Here is an 18,606-nt window from a genome sequence, read left to right as displayed (position 1 = left end):
GCAAGGAAAGCGTTTCTGAAGAAGAGAAATTTGTTAACATCGAGTATAGATTTAAGTGTCAGGAAGTCATTTCTGAAAGTATTTGTATGGAGTGTAGCCATGTATGGAAGTGAAACATGGACGATAAATAGTTTGGACAAGAAGAGAATAGAAGCTTTCGAAATGTGGTGCTACAGAAGAATGCTGAAGATTAGGTGGGTAGATCACATAACTAATGAGGAAGTATTGAATAGGATTGGGGAGAAGAGAAGTTTGTGGCACAACTTGACCAGAAGAAGGGATCGGTTGGTAGGACATATTCTGAGGCATCAAGGGATCACCAATTTAGTATTGGAGGGCAGCGTGGAGGGTAAAAATCGTAGAGGGAGACCAAGAGATGAATACACTAAGCAGATTCAGAAGGATGTAGGTTGCAGTAGGTACTGGGAGATGAAAAAGCTTGCACAGGATAGAGTAGCATGGAGAGCTGCATCAAACCAGTCTCAGGACTGAAGACCACAACAACAACAACAACAAACAACAACATATTCGCTGTTAAAAAAAGTGATCTAGGAAGTACAGAATTTTTTTCCATAATTCCAGTCAATGTCCACAAACAAACTGTAGTCAGAATATCGATTTGAGTCAATAATGACTATCTTCATTCGTATATATATGTGGGTTACGTGTATAAGTGCAAATATATTTTTGGTGACGGAGGACAATGTATTGAACAACATACATCAATATTTACATCATTTGCAGATTAATAATTTTAGCTATTAGGACTAGTATGTTTTCAGGTTGGTTAGTACCTCCAAGTAGATGTGGCAAGGGCAAACCATTAATACTTATTTTCGACTGGGCAGTAGGTCAGGTGTTGAAGTGTGGATGTGTGGACGCAAAACGGTTAGCCCATACTGACAGGCGTTATACACGTAGCAATGCTGTTCGAAAATGCGGGAAACATCAGGTCGTAAAGTTTGTGACGTTTCTGTGGGTAGATAGTTCGGCACAGAATGGAGACAACCAATATATCAATGTGTGTGCATATTAAGGTACCACATACAAAAATACCAGCATATTACACCATATATATGAAAAAGTCACACACACATACACGACCGTTTCTAAATTAAAATTGAAACAAATGAGCCCTCGGTCACAATTATTTTTAGTCTTATTGACCAGGTTTCAACACTTCTAAGAGTGCCTTCATCAGAATTAAAACAACTGAAAAGGCCTATACCATAGTTACAAATTTACAGGAAAAGAGATTATTTTATATAAAAAGTGTATGTACTGTCTAGCAATAAAAGACAGAGGCAGTACTTACATGTCACATTCAAAATAATTAACAGGCCAGAAGGGCTTTATTCATAAAATATATAAAAAGAAATGCGTGAAAGATAGCCACTATGGGCTGCTCGTACCTGTACAGCCACAGGTTGCAACCTGGCCATTTCAATTGTTTTAATTCTGATGAAGGCACCCTTAGAAGTGTTTAAACCTGGTCAGTAAGACTAAAAATAGTTGTGACCGAGGGCTCATTTGTTTCAATTTTAACACAAGGTTATAAAGAGATGAAACACACCTGATTAAAAGACAATAAGACTTATATTATCCTAATATTATTAAGCCAAAGTCGCATCATCATAAAATGTGAACAAAACAAACACCGTTAGTCTACCGACCGACTGGAATCAGAGAAAGAAATGGTCTGTTTTTGGAGCACGTTGGTTGAGCTCTTGGACGGCGCAAAATATGGGCTACTCGTACACGGATTATGTGTTTACACTTTACGGCTCGTTCTGAAGTTCCAAAACTTATAACGGGTATTATACTTTAGTTATGTATTTGTGGCTATTCGGCTAATCACACTTGATGTTGGATGCTGACCTTCTGAAACATTATGGCGGTGAATAAATTAATTTACTGTGGCAAAGGCCGAATATTTCTTCTATCACTGCTTACGTAAAGGGAAGGCAGAAGCGGAAACATCTTCGGAACTATTCATTCAGCAGCATAGGATACCTTGACAGCACGAGTGGAAAATATAGGGAATGCGTCAGTTTTTCACTGGGCGTACATGTTCGATCAGCTGGACTATTGTCTGTTTGTAAGATGTGGCTGGGTACTTTCAGCTGCGTGTCGTGAGGCAATCTGTGGATTGAGCACTTTCCAGCAGATGAAAGTAAATTCAAGAACAATTTGTCTGCCTATCAAAGACAATCCATTGGTGTTAGGAACGTTAACAGAAGGAAGCGGCGCAAAGCGCTGACGGCCTTGTAAAGTTTCCTAAGGCGGCTGGAAGACAGGCTGCCAAGTTCCGAAACAGTTGCCCTTATCTCGCTGAATAGCAGTAGAGACGCCCGGGAACTTTCTCTCACGGCGCGAACTCGGGCTATTCGGAAGTTGGTAACTAGGGTCGATGTGAACACTTTGTTACGCCCCACCTCAGCACACCACCCGCGGCTATGGCGTCTGGCGTGCAAGCCACGTGCAACCCAGCCAGCGGGACACGGGTACACTCTCTCTGCGGTAATGTCCACCTATGTTCTCAAATCGCGATAACGCACAGTGTGCGACGTTACTCTTCTGCTACTCGTACACATCGTGGCTTCTGTAGCATCGTCAGGTGACAGTTCGGTACCTTGCACGACTCGAGACGGTGGGACAGAAAAAGAAATACGGGAATTAATTTTATTGTTTGGTCTACTCTCGTAACAGTTTTGTCTGCCGAAATATAAAAACAATTATGATTTTTTAAACACAATTACACACGCTTTTAGTGGCGTTCAAGAAGGCCCTGGGCAGAGAAGCACCGTTGGGAAAAGAAAGGAGACTGAAAGCGTAAAGCGTAAAGACCACGACAGCCAACACAGCTGGACCAGTATAATTCGCTCATATTTATTTTGTTTATTTTCTTGTGCTAACAAGCTATGGTTCCTCACATAAGACTAGGTTCTGGTATGTGGATTTTGTTTTTAAGACGACTAAATGATCTGCGCCGCCCAGCAATGCAGGAAGGGGCACACTTGTGGCCCCTTGTGTTGGCAAACATTGTAACTCCTAGAGGAAAATGAGAAGACAGAGGGTGATCAGAAATCAAATGGTCACACCTTGTTAATTCGATGTAAGCAGTCCAATGTTAAACAGCATAATAAATTTTACCTTTAAAAAAGGCTGTACTGCGAGGCAACCAAAAAATATTTTTTGATCGACTTTGTTCTGTGAAGTGAAACTAAAGGAAAAATTATAAAAATATGTATAAATCAGTGGCGATTTTTATTTTAGAATGATGTAACGTAAAATGTTTTGTTTATTCTCTGGTGTAATATTATGAAGGAGGTAATAGTTACCTGTTGTAATTGCGTTTTAAAGAAAATATAAAAGAAGTAACTGAATAGTGGTGTTTTAAATCAAACTATTCTTTCCTTCGAATCTTTGTTATGCTATTGAAGAGTACAGTGTAGCAAGTTGTGTAGAAAGGCCGATCTGAAAGACAAACTTAATCAGACAAAGATAGTATTATATCGTGACATTGCTTATTTTTTCCCTTTCTTGAGGAATTGACGCCTTTCGCGTTACCTTCCACAATGCATAACGGTGGTAAAGAGTCGATTAACTGCAGTGAACGCTGTACGTTGCTTTGATATCGGCGCTGCCACGTTAAATGCCCCAAAACTTTACCAGATTACTGCTTACGGTTGCTTCTTGTTCGTACAGTGCACCACGAAAAAGTCTCCATTTGAGAGCGTTGCTGCAGCTTAAATGGAACGTAGCGCGTCTCCGAAGTGGGGTATATAAACACCGACATGCAGGCAACGGATCATCGTGACACTCGTGTCTTTCCGACGTGGTTGTGGTAACAACAGAAACGAGAAGTATGGCGACGTTATTAGCAAATGCGCCCAAACAAGACCAACGTGCTGTTATTCTTTCCTAGACTCGCGCCAGACATTCGTTGGAGACTGAAGAATATGTATGTGGCAGTGGTGTCAGGCAAGTAAACGCTGTATCTACAAAGAAATGGGCTGAAGAAGCGATTTATTAGCAAGCATCAGCATGGTATTTGATACGGCTTCCAGCTAGCTGTACTACACTTTTCTCGAGCTATCGACTGCATTTAAAAAGCGCATAGTTCCATTTCAAAATGCTTTTGGAGCTCTTAAAACACAGCAAATAAATATATATCGAGCGTTAACCATATTGAAAAACATTTACCCGTCTCTTAATTCTATTATTTACTGAAAACCGTGTTTCGATATCTGCAACAGTTGCGGGAATTTTAGGTCGTTTCCAAGAGGTAGATCATGTTGTATTCCAATGATTCTTACTAACTCAGTTGTATTGTAGCCCACGGACGCTTTATTTCAATTATATATCGTAAAACCCATATTCAGTGCCTCTCGTTTAGTGTTAATTGATGTTCACGCTTTTTAGAGGAATTATAATACATTCATTTAACGTGTCAAACCAAGGTGAGGATGACTGCTTCGCTTACCAATCCAGTTCACTGTTTTAAGTTTTTACAACAGATCGACGACAAACACAGTGTGCACTATACACTGAAGAGCCAAAGAAACTGACACACCTGCCTAATATTGTGTAGGACCTCCGCGAGCATGCATTAGTGCTGTAACAAGATGTGGCATGGACTCGACTAACATCTGAAGTATTGCTGAAGGGAATTGACACCATGACCCTGTAGGGCTATCGATAAATCCGTAAGAATACGAGGCGGTGGAGACCTCTTCTGATCAGCCCGTTGCAAGGCATCCCAGATATGCTCAATAATATTCATGTCTGGAGAATTTGGTGCCCAGCGGAAGTGTCTCAACTCTGAAGAGTGTTTCTGAAGGCATTCTGTATCAATTCTGGACGTGTGGAGTATCGCATTGTCCTGCTGGAATTTCCCAAGTCCGTCGGAATACACACTGGCCGTGAATGGATGCAGGTGATCAGACTGGATACATACGTAGGTGTCACCTGTCAGTCGTATCTAGTCGTATCAGGGGTCCTATATCACTCCAACTGCCCCCCTCCCCCCACACCAATACAGAACCTCCACCAGCTTGAATAGTCACGACCAGGCAACATGTTTCCAGTCATCAACAGTCCAATGCCGGCGTTAACGGGCCTAGGCGAGGCATAAAGCTTTGTGTCACGCAGCCATCAAGGGTACACGATTGGGCCTTCGGCTCTGAAAGCCCGTATGGATGATGTTTCGTTGAACGGTTCGCACGCTGACACTTGTTGATGGCCCAGCACTGAAACCTGCAGCAATTTGCGGAAGGGTTGCCGTTGTGTCACTTTTAACCGATTCTCTTCAGTTGTCGTTGGTCCCGCTCTTCCAGGATCTTCTTATGTCCGCAGCGATGTCGGAGATTTGATGTTTTACCGGATTCCTGATATTCACGGTATACTCGTGAAATGGTCGTACGGGAAAATCCTCACTTCGTCGCTACCTCGGAGATACTGTGTCCCATTGCTCGTGCGCCGACTATAACGCCACGTTCAACTCACTTTAATCTTGATAACCTGCCATTGTAGCAGCAGTAACCGATCTAACAACAGTACCAGACACTTGTGGTCTCATATAGGCTTTGCCGACCGCAGTACCGTGTTCTGCCTGTTTACATATCTCTGTATTTGAATACACATGTCGATACCAGTTTCTTTGACGATTCAGTGGTTTTGGCAGCCACGCCCAATGAGTGTCGCCATCTTGTTTTGCTTTACTAAGTACCTAAGCGCTGAACAAAAGTGGTTGGCGTCCCAAAACAGCAATCATAGATCAAACTACCGAGAAAGTGCACAATATGGTTTTAGATGATCGTCAACTGAAGGTGAATGGAATTTCTAGCGCAAGAGACGTACCAATTAAAAGAAATCGTGCAGTACATTTTACGTGAAATTTTGGAGTAATATGGATGCCCGATTTTTCGAATACTAACATAATGCAAATGTGAAATAAAGTCTCAGCAATATTTGCTCGTTTCAGAAAGGTTGTAACTGATTTTCAGCCCTGATATCTTACTGTGGATGACACTTAAGTCTACTACGTCACATTGGAAGCTATGAAGCAATGATCGGAAGACGATGCCTTCTTGCCGAGGAAGGCGTAAACTCTATTTCGTTACTGGAAAGTTTACGATTCATTTCATTTGTTACAGGGAACAAGTTACACAACAACTCATAGGTTTTCTGGACGAAATAGATACGAAAATACGCGAAAAAGTGCCTGAACTTAAAAAGTAAAAAGATAACTTTAAGCAGGTGCGTACCTATCCACAAAGATGCTTGAGAACTGGGAGAAGTATGGCATTTGAAGTATCTACAGTTGGAACACATCCCGTTCGCCACAGCTAGCACCCTCTGACTTGCAGCTATTTCCAACTTCAAAGAATTTGTGACTAGAAAATCAAATTGAGCCCAATGAAAAAGTTGCTATAACTGCAGGTGTATATTTTTCAGAATTTCAAAAAATGATGAACGGAGTAGACTGACTTGCACGGGGACCGCGCTGAAAAGTAAGTGCATTTTTGACGTAATAATAGTCGTCTTATACTGTTGGATACAGTTTTTTGCCTGAATACTAAACAACTACTTGGCAGCTTCTTTATTGTTTCCATTGCCTGGCTTTGTCATTTGCGTTTATGTTAATCATACCAGTGGTTCATCTTCGTGTTGAGAGTAATTAGTGTTCTAGTTTTCATGTTTTTACGTTCTTGTTTAAGAGTTGTATGAAGTATAAACTTCCGCTGTGTCCATTGTGCGTTGTTAACAAAGGAGCATATGCTAACAAAAGATGATAAAAAACAACGATGTTGTACGTTATATATGTTACGGACGTTTTAACTTGCATGTTCTAAAGATACTTACTGTGGTAACTGAACGAAGATTTAAAGGGAAACTACAAATAATAATAATTACAAAATAGCCAAATACAGGAATCTGACAATGAGGTAAATGCCATGTTTAAAAAATATGATTGCATACATCATCCTTGTAGCAATTAGCACACCGGGGAGGTTCCACATCGAACAGTGAAAACCCTACAGCGTCTGAAACTCCAAGTGTTGGCTGTACTCAACACCCTTGAAACGCTTCGTCGAAAGCAATGAACTTAGCGATAACATATTGCTTAAACCGTTACATTATGTCGGTGCAGTATAAAGATGAGTAGGTCAATAACAATAATAATAATAATAATAATAATAATAATAATAACAGAAACAAAAACTTCGCGATGGCACATCAAGTCATCAAGGACGAGTACGAGAAAAAACCATAACGTTAAACGCAAAATTTACACTGTGTAATTAATCATAGAAATCCAGGCACAATACACGGCTGAATTCATTGCGAATCCGAACCTTCAGGATGTAGGACGAGTGGTGTTTGAACAGAGTAATCCTTCGCAAAATTCGCAACCCTATATATTCATTTGCATTGTGTCTGGATAAAAAAAAAGTAGAAACATTTGTGTAACGACAAAATCACCTGTTTCCCATGGGATTTTTCACAGCACTTTTGAGCAACGTCGATACGTTGTGGTACATCACCCTTCTCGGATGCAGGCTTGAATTCGTCGTCATATACCATCGAGGAGATGATCAAGCCAGCCGTGGTCCTAATTGTCCCATTCTTCAACGGTGATTCTGCGTAAGTCGCACCGAGCATGTGGTCGTTGCCGATGTCCAGAAACAGCTCGCTTCAATTAATCCCAGACGTATTCAACCGTGTTCGTGTCAGGGAAGAGACAAGCCAATCCTGTCTGGTGATACTAGCATGCTGAATGAACGTGTTCACGAGGACATCACGATGAGCACGCGAGTTATCATCCATCAAGATGAAATTGTCACCAAAATGTTGGTGACAATTTCAAACTACTGGCTGCAGAACTCCTTCGCTGTACCTGGAGCAGTGACATTATTCTTAATAGCCACCAGAGGTGTGCGGTGGCCCCATGCAATGCCACCCGAGCCGGCCGCGGTGGTCTAGCGGTTCTAGGCGCGCAGTCCGGAGCCGCGCGGCTGCTACGGTCGCAGGTTCGAATCCTGCCTCGGGCGTGGATGTGTGTGATGTCCTTAGGTTAGCTAGGTTTAAGTAGTTCTAAGTTCTAGGGGACTGATGACCACAGATGTTAGGTCCCATAGTGCTCAGAGCCATTTGAACCATTTTTGGAGACAAGTGCTCCTCATGGACTTTATCACCGCACGACCGACATCACATCCAGTGCCTTTGGCTACTCATTATATATATATATATATATATATATATATATATATATATATATATATATATATATATTGTGTGTGTGTGTGTGTGAGAGAGAGAGAGAGAGAGAGAGAGAGAGAGAGAGAGAGAGAGAGCGTGCGTGTATATAATTGTTCGTTCAAAGTCACGGTAGGTATACAGGAGATGGACAAAAATATGTGAACACCTCACGGAATGCATTCTTGAACATAAATGCAGATGCTAACCAAGCCTGCAGGTTGCACTATTGTGTTCCCGCCACGAACAGCACCTGTACAATGTCATCAACACGTTTCCATTGTGAGTTGTGTTCCGAACTGTAAATTTGAAAATTTGTGGTAAGTTCCCATGGGACCAGACTGCTGAGATCATCGGTCCCTAGGCTTACACACTACTTAATCTAACTTAAACTAACTTACGCACTCATAAGGCCATCGACTGCCCCTCATAGCTCTGCAGGGTTGACTTGCCGTTCGTTGGACAAATACTTGGTGTCGCCCTGTGCAGCGATTTTAAGTGCGACATGTGGAAACATAGTCTCCGCCATACTAAAGATCCTCGCTAGTCGCTGTTGATCTCAGGAACTCGAACTACTGTGTAGTCTCCGATACGCTGTGACTCGCGTGTCGCATACCGATTACCACGTCAACGTCGATTAACTTGCGATGTGCTACCACGTTTACCACATCATCTGTAACAGATTGCTTGGATATCGTGTCTACACTCGCGTCATATGCCATATCTAGCAGCAACAGCCGACCCTCATACACGGCATGGCACACCTTCAAATGAGTCTGTCTCTCCTGTGGCTACTTGGCATTCGAGTATCTGCTTCTGCATAATAAAAAAAAAAAAAAGATAAGGTTTTAGAGTCTTATCGACAGAAATTGGGTAACAAACCTATGCCTGACCAGATTAAGGTTTTCTTTGGTTTTCCAAGTTCGGATGAGGCAAATACTGGGATGGTTCTTTTGAAAAAAAATGGTAATTTCCTATCCGTGTTTTTATTGTGTCTCTAGCGGCCTTGACATAGGCGGGATGTTAAACTGCAATCTACCTTTCCCCCGTTTTGTAAAGCTTGGAGGAATTTCAACTAAACACGGCACACTCATGACTTACTACTTGGTAAAAACTGCTGTGGAGATAGGGCTCCCTTGGCACTCCTAGAGGTGGTGATGGGATGAATAGCCTTGAATACCTGAAACAATTTCAAGCAAATTTGGTACCCATAGGACTTGGAACGCGGCAAAAAAGTTTGCGAGAATGACACAACCCCAGCTCCAGCGGGACCTTAGGGGTGGAGGCGAGATGGAGAGTTGAGGACGTGTGGAAATGAACATAACCAGGGACACCTGGATCAATTTCAGCAAAACTTTGCACACATTTGACTTACTACCTGGGAAGCAAATTTTGTGGCGCTAAGACGAATATCTTACCCCCGTTTATCTGGAACAATTTCAACCGAACTGTGGACATATATGAATTTCTATGTACGGAATGTATTGTAGGGTAAGACAACCCCACCACTGGTGTAAAATTAATCGGAAAGTGTATTATAAGCATCTAATGGATATTTTTCGAAATCACTAAGCTGATTTAGCCCAATTTTAGTCAAACAGAATGATTAATATTCTCTATATCCTTTGGAAGAAAGTAAACGAGCAAAAATGATTTTCCCACGCGGAAAGACAGTTGCTGAACAGCCACCAGATACCGTCACATCCATTTAACATCTGGGAGTATCCATACGCAGCGCTTTAAAGTGTAGCGACCAAATAAAAGTAACCGTAGAAAAGGCAGACGCCAAACTGAGATTCACTGGCAGAGTACACACGCAGTGTAGTCCATCTACGAAGGAGTTAACTTATAAATCCCTCGTTCAGCCGATACTTGATACTCGTCGGTCTGGAACCCGTACCAAATGGGAGTGATATATTTGACAGAGAAGATACAAAGAAGAGCCGCGCGTTTCACCAGTCTGGGATGCGTATCAAATAGACTGATACATGAATAGAGAAAATCCAAAGAAGAGCAGCGAGTTTCGTCACAGGTTCGTTTAGCAAACGTGAAAGCATCACGCTGATGCTAAACGAAATCCAGTGGCGGAAGCTACATGAAAGGCGTTGTGCATCATTTACTGGTAACATATTGAGAGCGTAAATTCCTAAAAGAAAAACCAATATAGAGCTTCCTCCTAGGTGTATTTCGTGAGGAGTGTATGAAAACATTGAGGGATTCGAGTTCGCACAGAGGCTTCCCAGCGATCGTCCTTCCAGCATCCCATTCGCAACCGGAACAGCACAGGAGGGAAGTTACAATGGTACAGAAAGTGCTCACCGCCATGCACCTTCAGCAGACGTGCGATGTAGATCTACGTTCGGAGTAACAGACAAAGTGCATTTACATATTGGTAATGGCTTGTAATCAGCTAATGAGTGTGAGTCGATGAACCGTCTACCAAGCATAAGTGCTCAATTATTGCAGAATGAGTTTGTAGATGTAGATGAGTGGAGGTTGAGTAAGTAAATGTCGTGTGGCACCCAGCGTGGTCCAAGGTGTCTGACTTCACTTGCGCTGGCTATGTACTGTTTCATCTTCTCATTCGTCCTCGTGAGTGATGAGTGAAATCCTGTTCCACAGTTCCCAACGCCCAAAAATTATGAGATGACGAAGATTAGCAGCCGGTAGCAGGGGCGCTAATCGTAGACCACAGAGGCAGATAACGTTTTACTGTTTACAGGAAATTATTTCGCTCGAATATCCAGAAATAAATGTAAACAGAAGTGCAGTGCTTACGCGGCCGTGGCGGCGGTACTCACCCTAGCGGCTGGCGCGGCGTGGCTCTGCATGTCGCGTGGCAGTGGAGGCGGCAGCGGCTGCGGCTGCGGCGGCGACGGCGTCGGGCGGCAGTCTGAGCCGTGGGGCGGTGGCAGCCAGACGGGCGCCCGCGAGCGCGCGCGCGCCGCCGCCAGCCGCCCCCACGACGCCTCCTCGGGCCACCCCTCCGCCCCCGCCTCCTCCGCCGACATGGCGGCCGCACGCGACGCTCGTCACCCCTGGCGACTGGCGCGCGCGCCCCTTCCTCGTCCTCTGCGTCTTGCGCCTCGCCTCAGGTGGCCCGCTGCTACCGCCGCCGCCGCCGCCGCCGCCGCCGCCGGCGGCAGAATCGAGCGTTCGCTTCTGTTGTTAATGGGGATTCCCTCCGCTGCGGCCGTCCGTGTCAGCTACCGAACGCTGACGCCGTCTCGCTGTCGCAAAAACGGCCACTCGTTAGTTGGGTAATGTAAGGGTGCGGCGACCTACAGAAAACAATAATACACCGTTGTCTCTATACAAGGTGAACATTAATAAAACCGACAAACTGCAGGGACGGATTCCTGACTGGAAACGGAGGAAGAAAGGTCCTATGAACGTGTGTCTAAAAATGGGCTGTATACGTGCGACAGCAAATCGTCCCGAAACACAGTACAGAGCTGCATCGCATCCACGTCACAACAGGTGTTCAAAGTGGCCTCCATGCGACGCAATGCACTCGTTCGCAAGTCGCATTAAGGATTGCCGCACTCTTTCGGACTTTCTGGCCTCTCTCCAAATAGCGTCAAGGCGGTGTGAACCCGCTATTGAAGGGTCTGCACGTCAGGAGCTGATTCAGCCTGTACAACGCTTTTCGGATGCCCATCCCCCCCCCCCCCCCCCCTCCCGAGGTAAAAATGAAAGAGGTTTAAATGTGGTGATCTAACAGGCCACGCTACAGGCCTCCGCGTCCTATACAACGTACGGGGAAGATGTTACTTAGGTGTCGGTAAGCTGTAATGTAGAAATGGAGTGGTCCTCTGTCATGCAGAAACCACATAACCTGACGCATTGCCACCGCGTGGGATTTCCGAACGGTCTAGGGCGCTCCAGTCACGGACTGTGCGGCTGGTCCCGGCGGCGGTTCGAGTCCTCCCTCGGGCATGGGTTTGTGTGTTTGTCCTTAGGATAATTTAGGTTAAGTAGTGTGTAAGCTTAGGGACTGATGACCTTAGCACTTAAGATTTCACACACATTTTTTTTGACGCATTGCCAAAGGCACATTCTCAAGCAGTCTAGGCTGAGTATTCCGCAGGAAGTCCAGGTACATTCCTCCTTAGAGGCGTTGTGGAACAACAACCGGTCCAAGTACGCGGACGCCAAGAATCCCTGCCCACACACTGATGCTGAACCGAGGCTGATGAGATGCATCGACCATTCCACTATTATTGTCTGTAGCCCACAGATGACGACTAGATCGATGATGCCAGATCTGGTAAAGGCTGCTACGTCAGTAATTACTGATGACAGAAATCCCATAACTGCGATGGTCGGCTGCAGAACCATCGACAAAATCCCTCCCGTAGAGAGAAAATTGCTGCTGATAATCCGTGCTCTACTTGAAGGTGATAGGGATATTAGCGGTTGTCATGCAGGATACACATTATCGTACTATGATTTTACACCATGTTGGCGAGCCATTTGCCTGGAGTTTGTTCTAGGATTCCTCTCAACAACCTGTAGAACTCGGTCCTCCACATTTATTGTACGCACAGTCCGACGCCTCCCTGCGCGTTCGTCTGTCTGAAAGCACCCCTGATCACACAAAGGCACATAAAGGGCTTCAAATACTGTGTGACGTGGTTGGTGTCGGCGAGGGTACTTGATTTCCTATAGCCGAGCTACTTCTCGACCGTTTCCATGCCCTTGTCGGTACACAAACACCATCTCGGCTTGTCCCAGACATGAATACCGGACCATTCACCAGCTTACAGTACGCTGCGTCAATCACACAGCCTGCAAGTGCATTATCGCGCAAGGAAAACGCGGCACACGGTCGGAGGAACTTTTATTCGTCAGAGCCATCGTGGCATTTCCGGAGACATGTTCATAGAACCTGTTTTCCTCGATTCCCATTGCTTCCTACCCGTCTGACCTGTTCACGTTACGTGATCTCCCTGGGCGATGTGCTGCCACCATTCTGGAGACTGTACCCTTTCCTGTCCGCGAAGGGATGTGGTTTCGGCACAACGGCGCACCAGCCCACTTCGATGTCAATGTCCGTGAGCACCTTATCGTTGGACTGGAAGGGGAGGTCTTGTCCCTTGGCCAGAACGATCGCTGCATCTCAAATCTCTGGACTTTTTCCTCTGGGTTAAGTCAAGACGTTTGGTGTATGAAATCCCCGTAAAAACGGATTAATACTTGCTTCCTAGGGTCCAAGATACCTATCTTCTGGTACAACAGATACCGGTGATCTTTGAGAGAGGGCGGCAGAATATCATGCGCCGTTGCACATGCATGCGTTGAGAACAATGTGCTACGTTGTATGCTGTTTACGCTGTGTACGAGCATAAAAAAATAAATATACGAGGGCAGTTCAATAAGTAATGCAACACATTTTTTTTCTGAAACAGGGGTTGTTTTATTCAGCATTGAAATACACCAGGTTATTCCCCAATCTTTTAGCTACACAACACTATTTTTCAACGTAATCTCCATTCAATGCTACGGCCTTACGCCACCTTGAAATGAGGGCCTGTATGCCTGCACGGTACCATTCCACTGGTCGATGTCGGAGCCAACGTCGTACTGCATCAATAACTTCTTCATCATCCGCGTAGTGCCTCCCACGGATTGCGTCCTTCATTGGGCCAAACATATGGAAATCCGACGGTGCGAGATCGGGGCTGTAGGGTGCATGAGGAAGAACAGTCCACTGAAGTTTTGTGAGCTCCTCTCGGGTGCGAAGACTTGTGTGAGGTCTTGCGTTGTCATGAAGAAGGAGAAGTTCGTTCAGATTTTTGTGCCTACGAACACGCTGAAGTCGTTTCTTCAATTTCTGAAGAGTAGCACAATACACTTCAGAGTTGATCGTTTGACCATGGGGAAGGACATCGAACAGAATAACCCCTTCAGCGTCCCAGAAGACTGTAACCATGACTTTACCAGCTGAGGGTATGGCTTTAAACTTTTTCTTGGTAGGGGAGTGGGTGTGGCGCCACTCCATTGATTGCCGTTTTGTTTCAGGTTCGAAGTGATGAACCCATGTTTCATCGCCTGTAACACAATTTGACAAGAAACTGTCACCCTCAGCCACATGACGAGCAAGCAATTCCGCACAGATGGTCCTCCTTTGCTCTTTATGGTGTTCGGTTAGACAACGAGGGACCCAGCGGGAACAAACCTTTGAATATCCCAACTGGTGAACAATTGTGACAGCACTACCAACAGAGATGTCAAGTTGAGCACTGAGTTGTTTGATGGTGATCCGTCGATCATCTCGAACGAGTGTGTTCGCACGCTCCGCCATTGCAGGAGTCACTGCTGTGCACGGCCGGCCCGCACGCGGGGGATCAGACAGTCTTGCTTGACCTTGCGGCGATGATGACACACGCTTTGCCCAACGACTCACCGTGCTTTTGTCCACTGCCAGATCACCGTAGACGTTCTGCAAGCGCCTATGAATATCTGAGATGCCCTGGTTTTCCGCCAAAAGAAACTCGATCACTGTCCGTTGTTTGCAACGCACATCCGTTACAGACGCCATTTTAACAGCTCCGTACAGCTCTGCCACCTCTCGGAAGTCAATGAAACTATACGAGACGAAGCGGGAATGTTTGAAAATATTCCACAAGAAATTTCCGGTTTTTTCAACCAAAATTGGCCGAGAAAAAAAATGTGTTGCATTACTTATTGAACTGCCCTCGTACATTTCTGACCATTAGTTGGTTGGTGGGTTGGTTGTTTTGGGGAAGGAGACCAGACAGCGTGGTCATCGGTCTCATCGGATTAGGGAAGGGAGGAACCATCCCGGCATTTGCCTGGAATGATTTAGGGAAATCACGGAAAACCTAAATCAGGATGGCCGGACGCGGGATTGAACCGTCGTCCTCCCGAATGCGAGTCCAGTGTCCAACCACTGCGCCACCTCGCTCGGTGACCATTAGTTCCCCATCTTAATATTATCTGTTGTAGACCCACTATAACCAGTTACAATTTGACCTAGAATATTTGAGACACCCTGTAGAATACATTCGAATATTTTAGTTCCAACGGTGTCCACATTCAAAAAATGTTTCTGAGTAGCAATGATCTGTCGCACCAGTCACTTCGGCAACTTTCGCGTCCTCTTGAAATGGTTTTTTTTTTTTTTTGGTCATCAGTCTGCTGACTGGTTTGATGCGGCCCGCCACGAATTCCTTTCCTGTGTTAACCTCTTCATCTCAGAGTAGCACTAGCAACCTACGTCCTCAATTATTTGCTTGACGTATTCCAATCTCTGTCTTCCTCTACAGTTTTTGCCCTCTACAGCTCCCTCTAGTACCATGGAAGTCATTCCCTCATGTGTTAGCAGATGTCCTATCATCCTGTCCCTTCTCCTTATCAGTGTTTTCCACATATTCCTTTCCTCTCCAATTCTGCGTAGAACCTCCTCATTCCCTACCTTATCAGTCCACCTAATTTTCAACATTCGCCTGTAGCACCACATCTCAAATGCTTCGATTCTCTTCTGTTCCGGTTTTCCCGCAGTCCATGTTTCACTACCATACAATGCTGTACTCCAGACGTACATCCTCAGAAATTTCTTCCTCAAATTAAAGCCGGTATTTGATATTAGTAGACTTATCTTGGCCAGAAATGCCTTTTTTGCCATAGCAAGTCTGCTTTTGATGTCCTCCTTGCTCCGTCCGTCATTGATTATTTTACTGCCTAGGTAACAGAATTCCTTAACTTCATTGACTTCGTGACCATCAATCCTGATGTTCAAAAATGGTGCAAATGGCTCTGAGCACTATGGGACTCAACTGCTGAGGTCATTAGTCCCCTAGAACTTAGAACTAGTTAAACCTAACTAACCTAAGGACATCACAAACATCCATGCCCGAGGCAAGATTCGAACCTGTGACCGTAGCGGTCTTGCGGTTCCAGACTGCAGCGCCTTTAACCGCACGGCCACTTCGGCCGGCTATCCTGATGTTAAGTTTCTCGCTGTTCTCATTTCTACTACTTCTCATTACCTTCGTCTTTCTCCGATTTACTCTCAAACCATACTGTGTACTCATTAGACTGTTCATTCCGTTCAGCAGATCATTTAATTCTTCTTCACTTTCACTCAGCATAGCAATGTCATCAGCGAATCGTATCATTGATATCCTTTCACCTTGTATTTTAATTCCACTCCTGAACCTTTCTTTTATTTCCATCATTGCTTCCTCGATGTACAGATTGAAGAGTAGGGGCGAAAGGCTACAGCCTTGTCTTAGACCCTTCTTAATACGAGCACTTCGTTCTTGATCGTCCACTCTTATTATTCCCTCTTGGTTGTTGTACATATTGTATATGACCCGTCTCTCCCTATAGCTTACCCCTACTTTTTTCAGAAGCTCGAACAGTTTGCACCATTTTATATTGTCGAACGCTTTTTCCAGGTCGACAAATCCTATGAAAGTGTCTTGATTTTTCTTTAGCCTTGCTTCCATTATTAGCCGTAACGTCAGAATTGCCTCTCTCGTCCCTTTACTTTTCCTAAAGCCAAACTGATCGTCACCTAGCGCATTCTCAATATTCTTTTCTATTCTTCTGTATATTATTATTCTTGTAAGCAGCTTCGATGCATGAGCTGTTATGCTGATTGTGCGATAGTTCTCGCACTTGTCAGCTCTTGCCGTCTTCGGAATTGTGTGGATGATGCTTTTCCGAAAGTCAGATGGTATATCGCCAGACTCATATATTCTACACACCAACGTGAATAGTCGTTTTCTTGCCACATCCCCCAATGATTTTAGAAATTCTGATGGAATGTTATCTATCCCTTCTGCCTTATTTGACCGTAAGTCCTCCACAGCTCTTTTAAATTCCGATTCTAATACTGTATCCCCTATCTCTTCTAAATCGACTCCTGTTTCTCCTTCTATCACATCAGACAAATCTTCACCCTCATAGAGGCTTTCAGTTTATCCTTTCCACCTATCTGCTCTCTCCTCAGCATTTATCAGTGGAATTCCCGTTGCACTCATAATGTTACCACCGTTTCTTTTAATGTCACCAAAGGTTGTTTTGACTTTCCTGTATGCTGAGTCTGTCCTTCCGACAATCATATCTTTTTCGATGTCTTCACATTTTTCCTGCAGCCATTTCGTCTTAGCTTCCCTGCACTTCCTATTTATTTCATTCCTCAGCGATTTGTATTTCTGTATTCCTGATTTTCGCGGTACATGTTTGTACTTCCTCCTTTCATCAATCAACTGAAGTATTCCTTCTGTTACCCATGGTTTCTTCGCAGCTACCTTCTTTGTACCTATGTTTTCCTTCCCAACTTCTGTGATGGCCCATTTTAGAGATGTCCATTCCTCTTCAACTGTACTGCCTACTGCGCTATTCCTTATTGCTGTATCTATAGCGTTAGAGAACTTCAAACGTATCTCGTCATTCCTTAGTACTTCCGTATCCCACTTCTTTGCGTATTGATTCTTCCTACTAATGTCTTGAACTTCAGCCTACTCTTCATCACTGTCCGCAGCTCGTGGCCGTGCGGTAGCGTTCTCGCTTCCCACGCCCGGGTTCCCGGGTTCGATTCCGGCGGGTCAGTGATTTTCTCTGCCTCGTGATGACTGGGTGTTGTGTGCTGTCCTTAGGTTAGTTAGGTTTAAGTAGTTCTAAGTTCTAGGGGACTCATGACCATAGATGTTAAGTTCCATAGTGCTCAGAGTCATTTGAACCATCTTCATCACTACTATATTGTGATCTGAGTCTATATCTGTTACTGCGTACGCCTTACAATCCAGTCTCTGATTTCGGAATCTCAGTCTGACCATGACGTAATCTAATTGAAATCTTCCCGTATCTCCCGGCCTTTTCCAAGTATACCTCCTCCTCTTGTGATTCTTGAACAGGGTATTCGCTATTACTAGCTGAAACTTGTTACAGAACTCAATTAGTCTTTCTCCTCTTTCATTTCTTGTCCCAAGCCCATATTCTCCTGTAACCTTTTCTTCTACTCCTTCCCCTACAACTGCATTCCAGTCGCCCATGACTATTAGATTTTCGTCCCCCTTTACATACTGCATTACCCTTTCAATATCCTCATACACTTTCTCTATCAGTTCATCTTCAGCTTGCGACGTCGGCATGTATACCTGAACTATCGTTGTCGGTGTTGGTCTGCTGTCGATTCTGATTAGAACAACCCGGTCACTGAACTGTTCACAGTAATACACCCTCTGTCCTACCTTCCTATTCATAACGAATCCTACACATGTTATACCATGGGCACTACACCATGGGCAGGGGCACTACAAATGTAGTGTGTGGACAGTAAGTTGTGTCCTCGATGGCTCAGTCGGATAG

Source organism: Schistocerca serialis, chromosome 2, assembly GCF_023864345.2.
Source record: "Schistocerca serialis cubense isolate TAMUIC-IGC-003099 chromosome 2, iqSchSeri2.2, whole genome shotgun sequence".
Taxonomy (NCBI): Eukaryota; Metazoa; Arthropoda; class Insecta; order Orthoptera; family Acrididae; genus Schistocerca; species Schistocerca serialis.
This window is presented reverse-complemented; position numbering follows the sequence as displayed.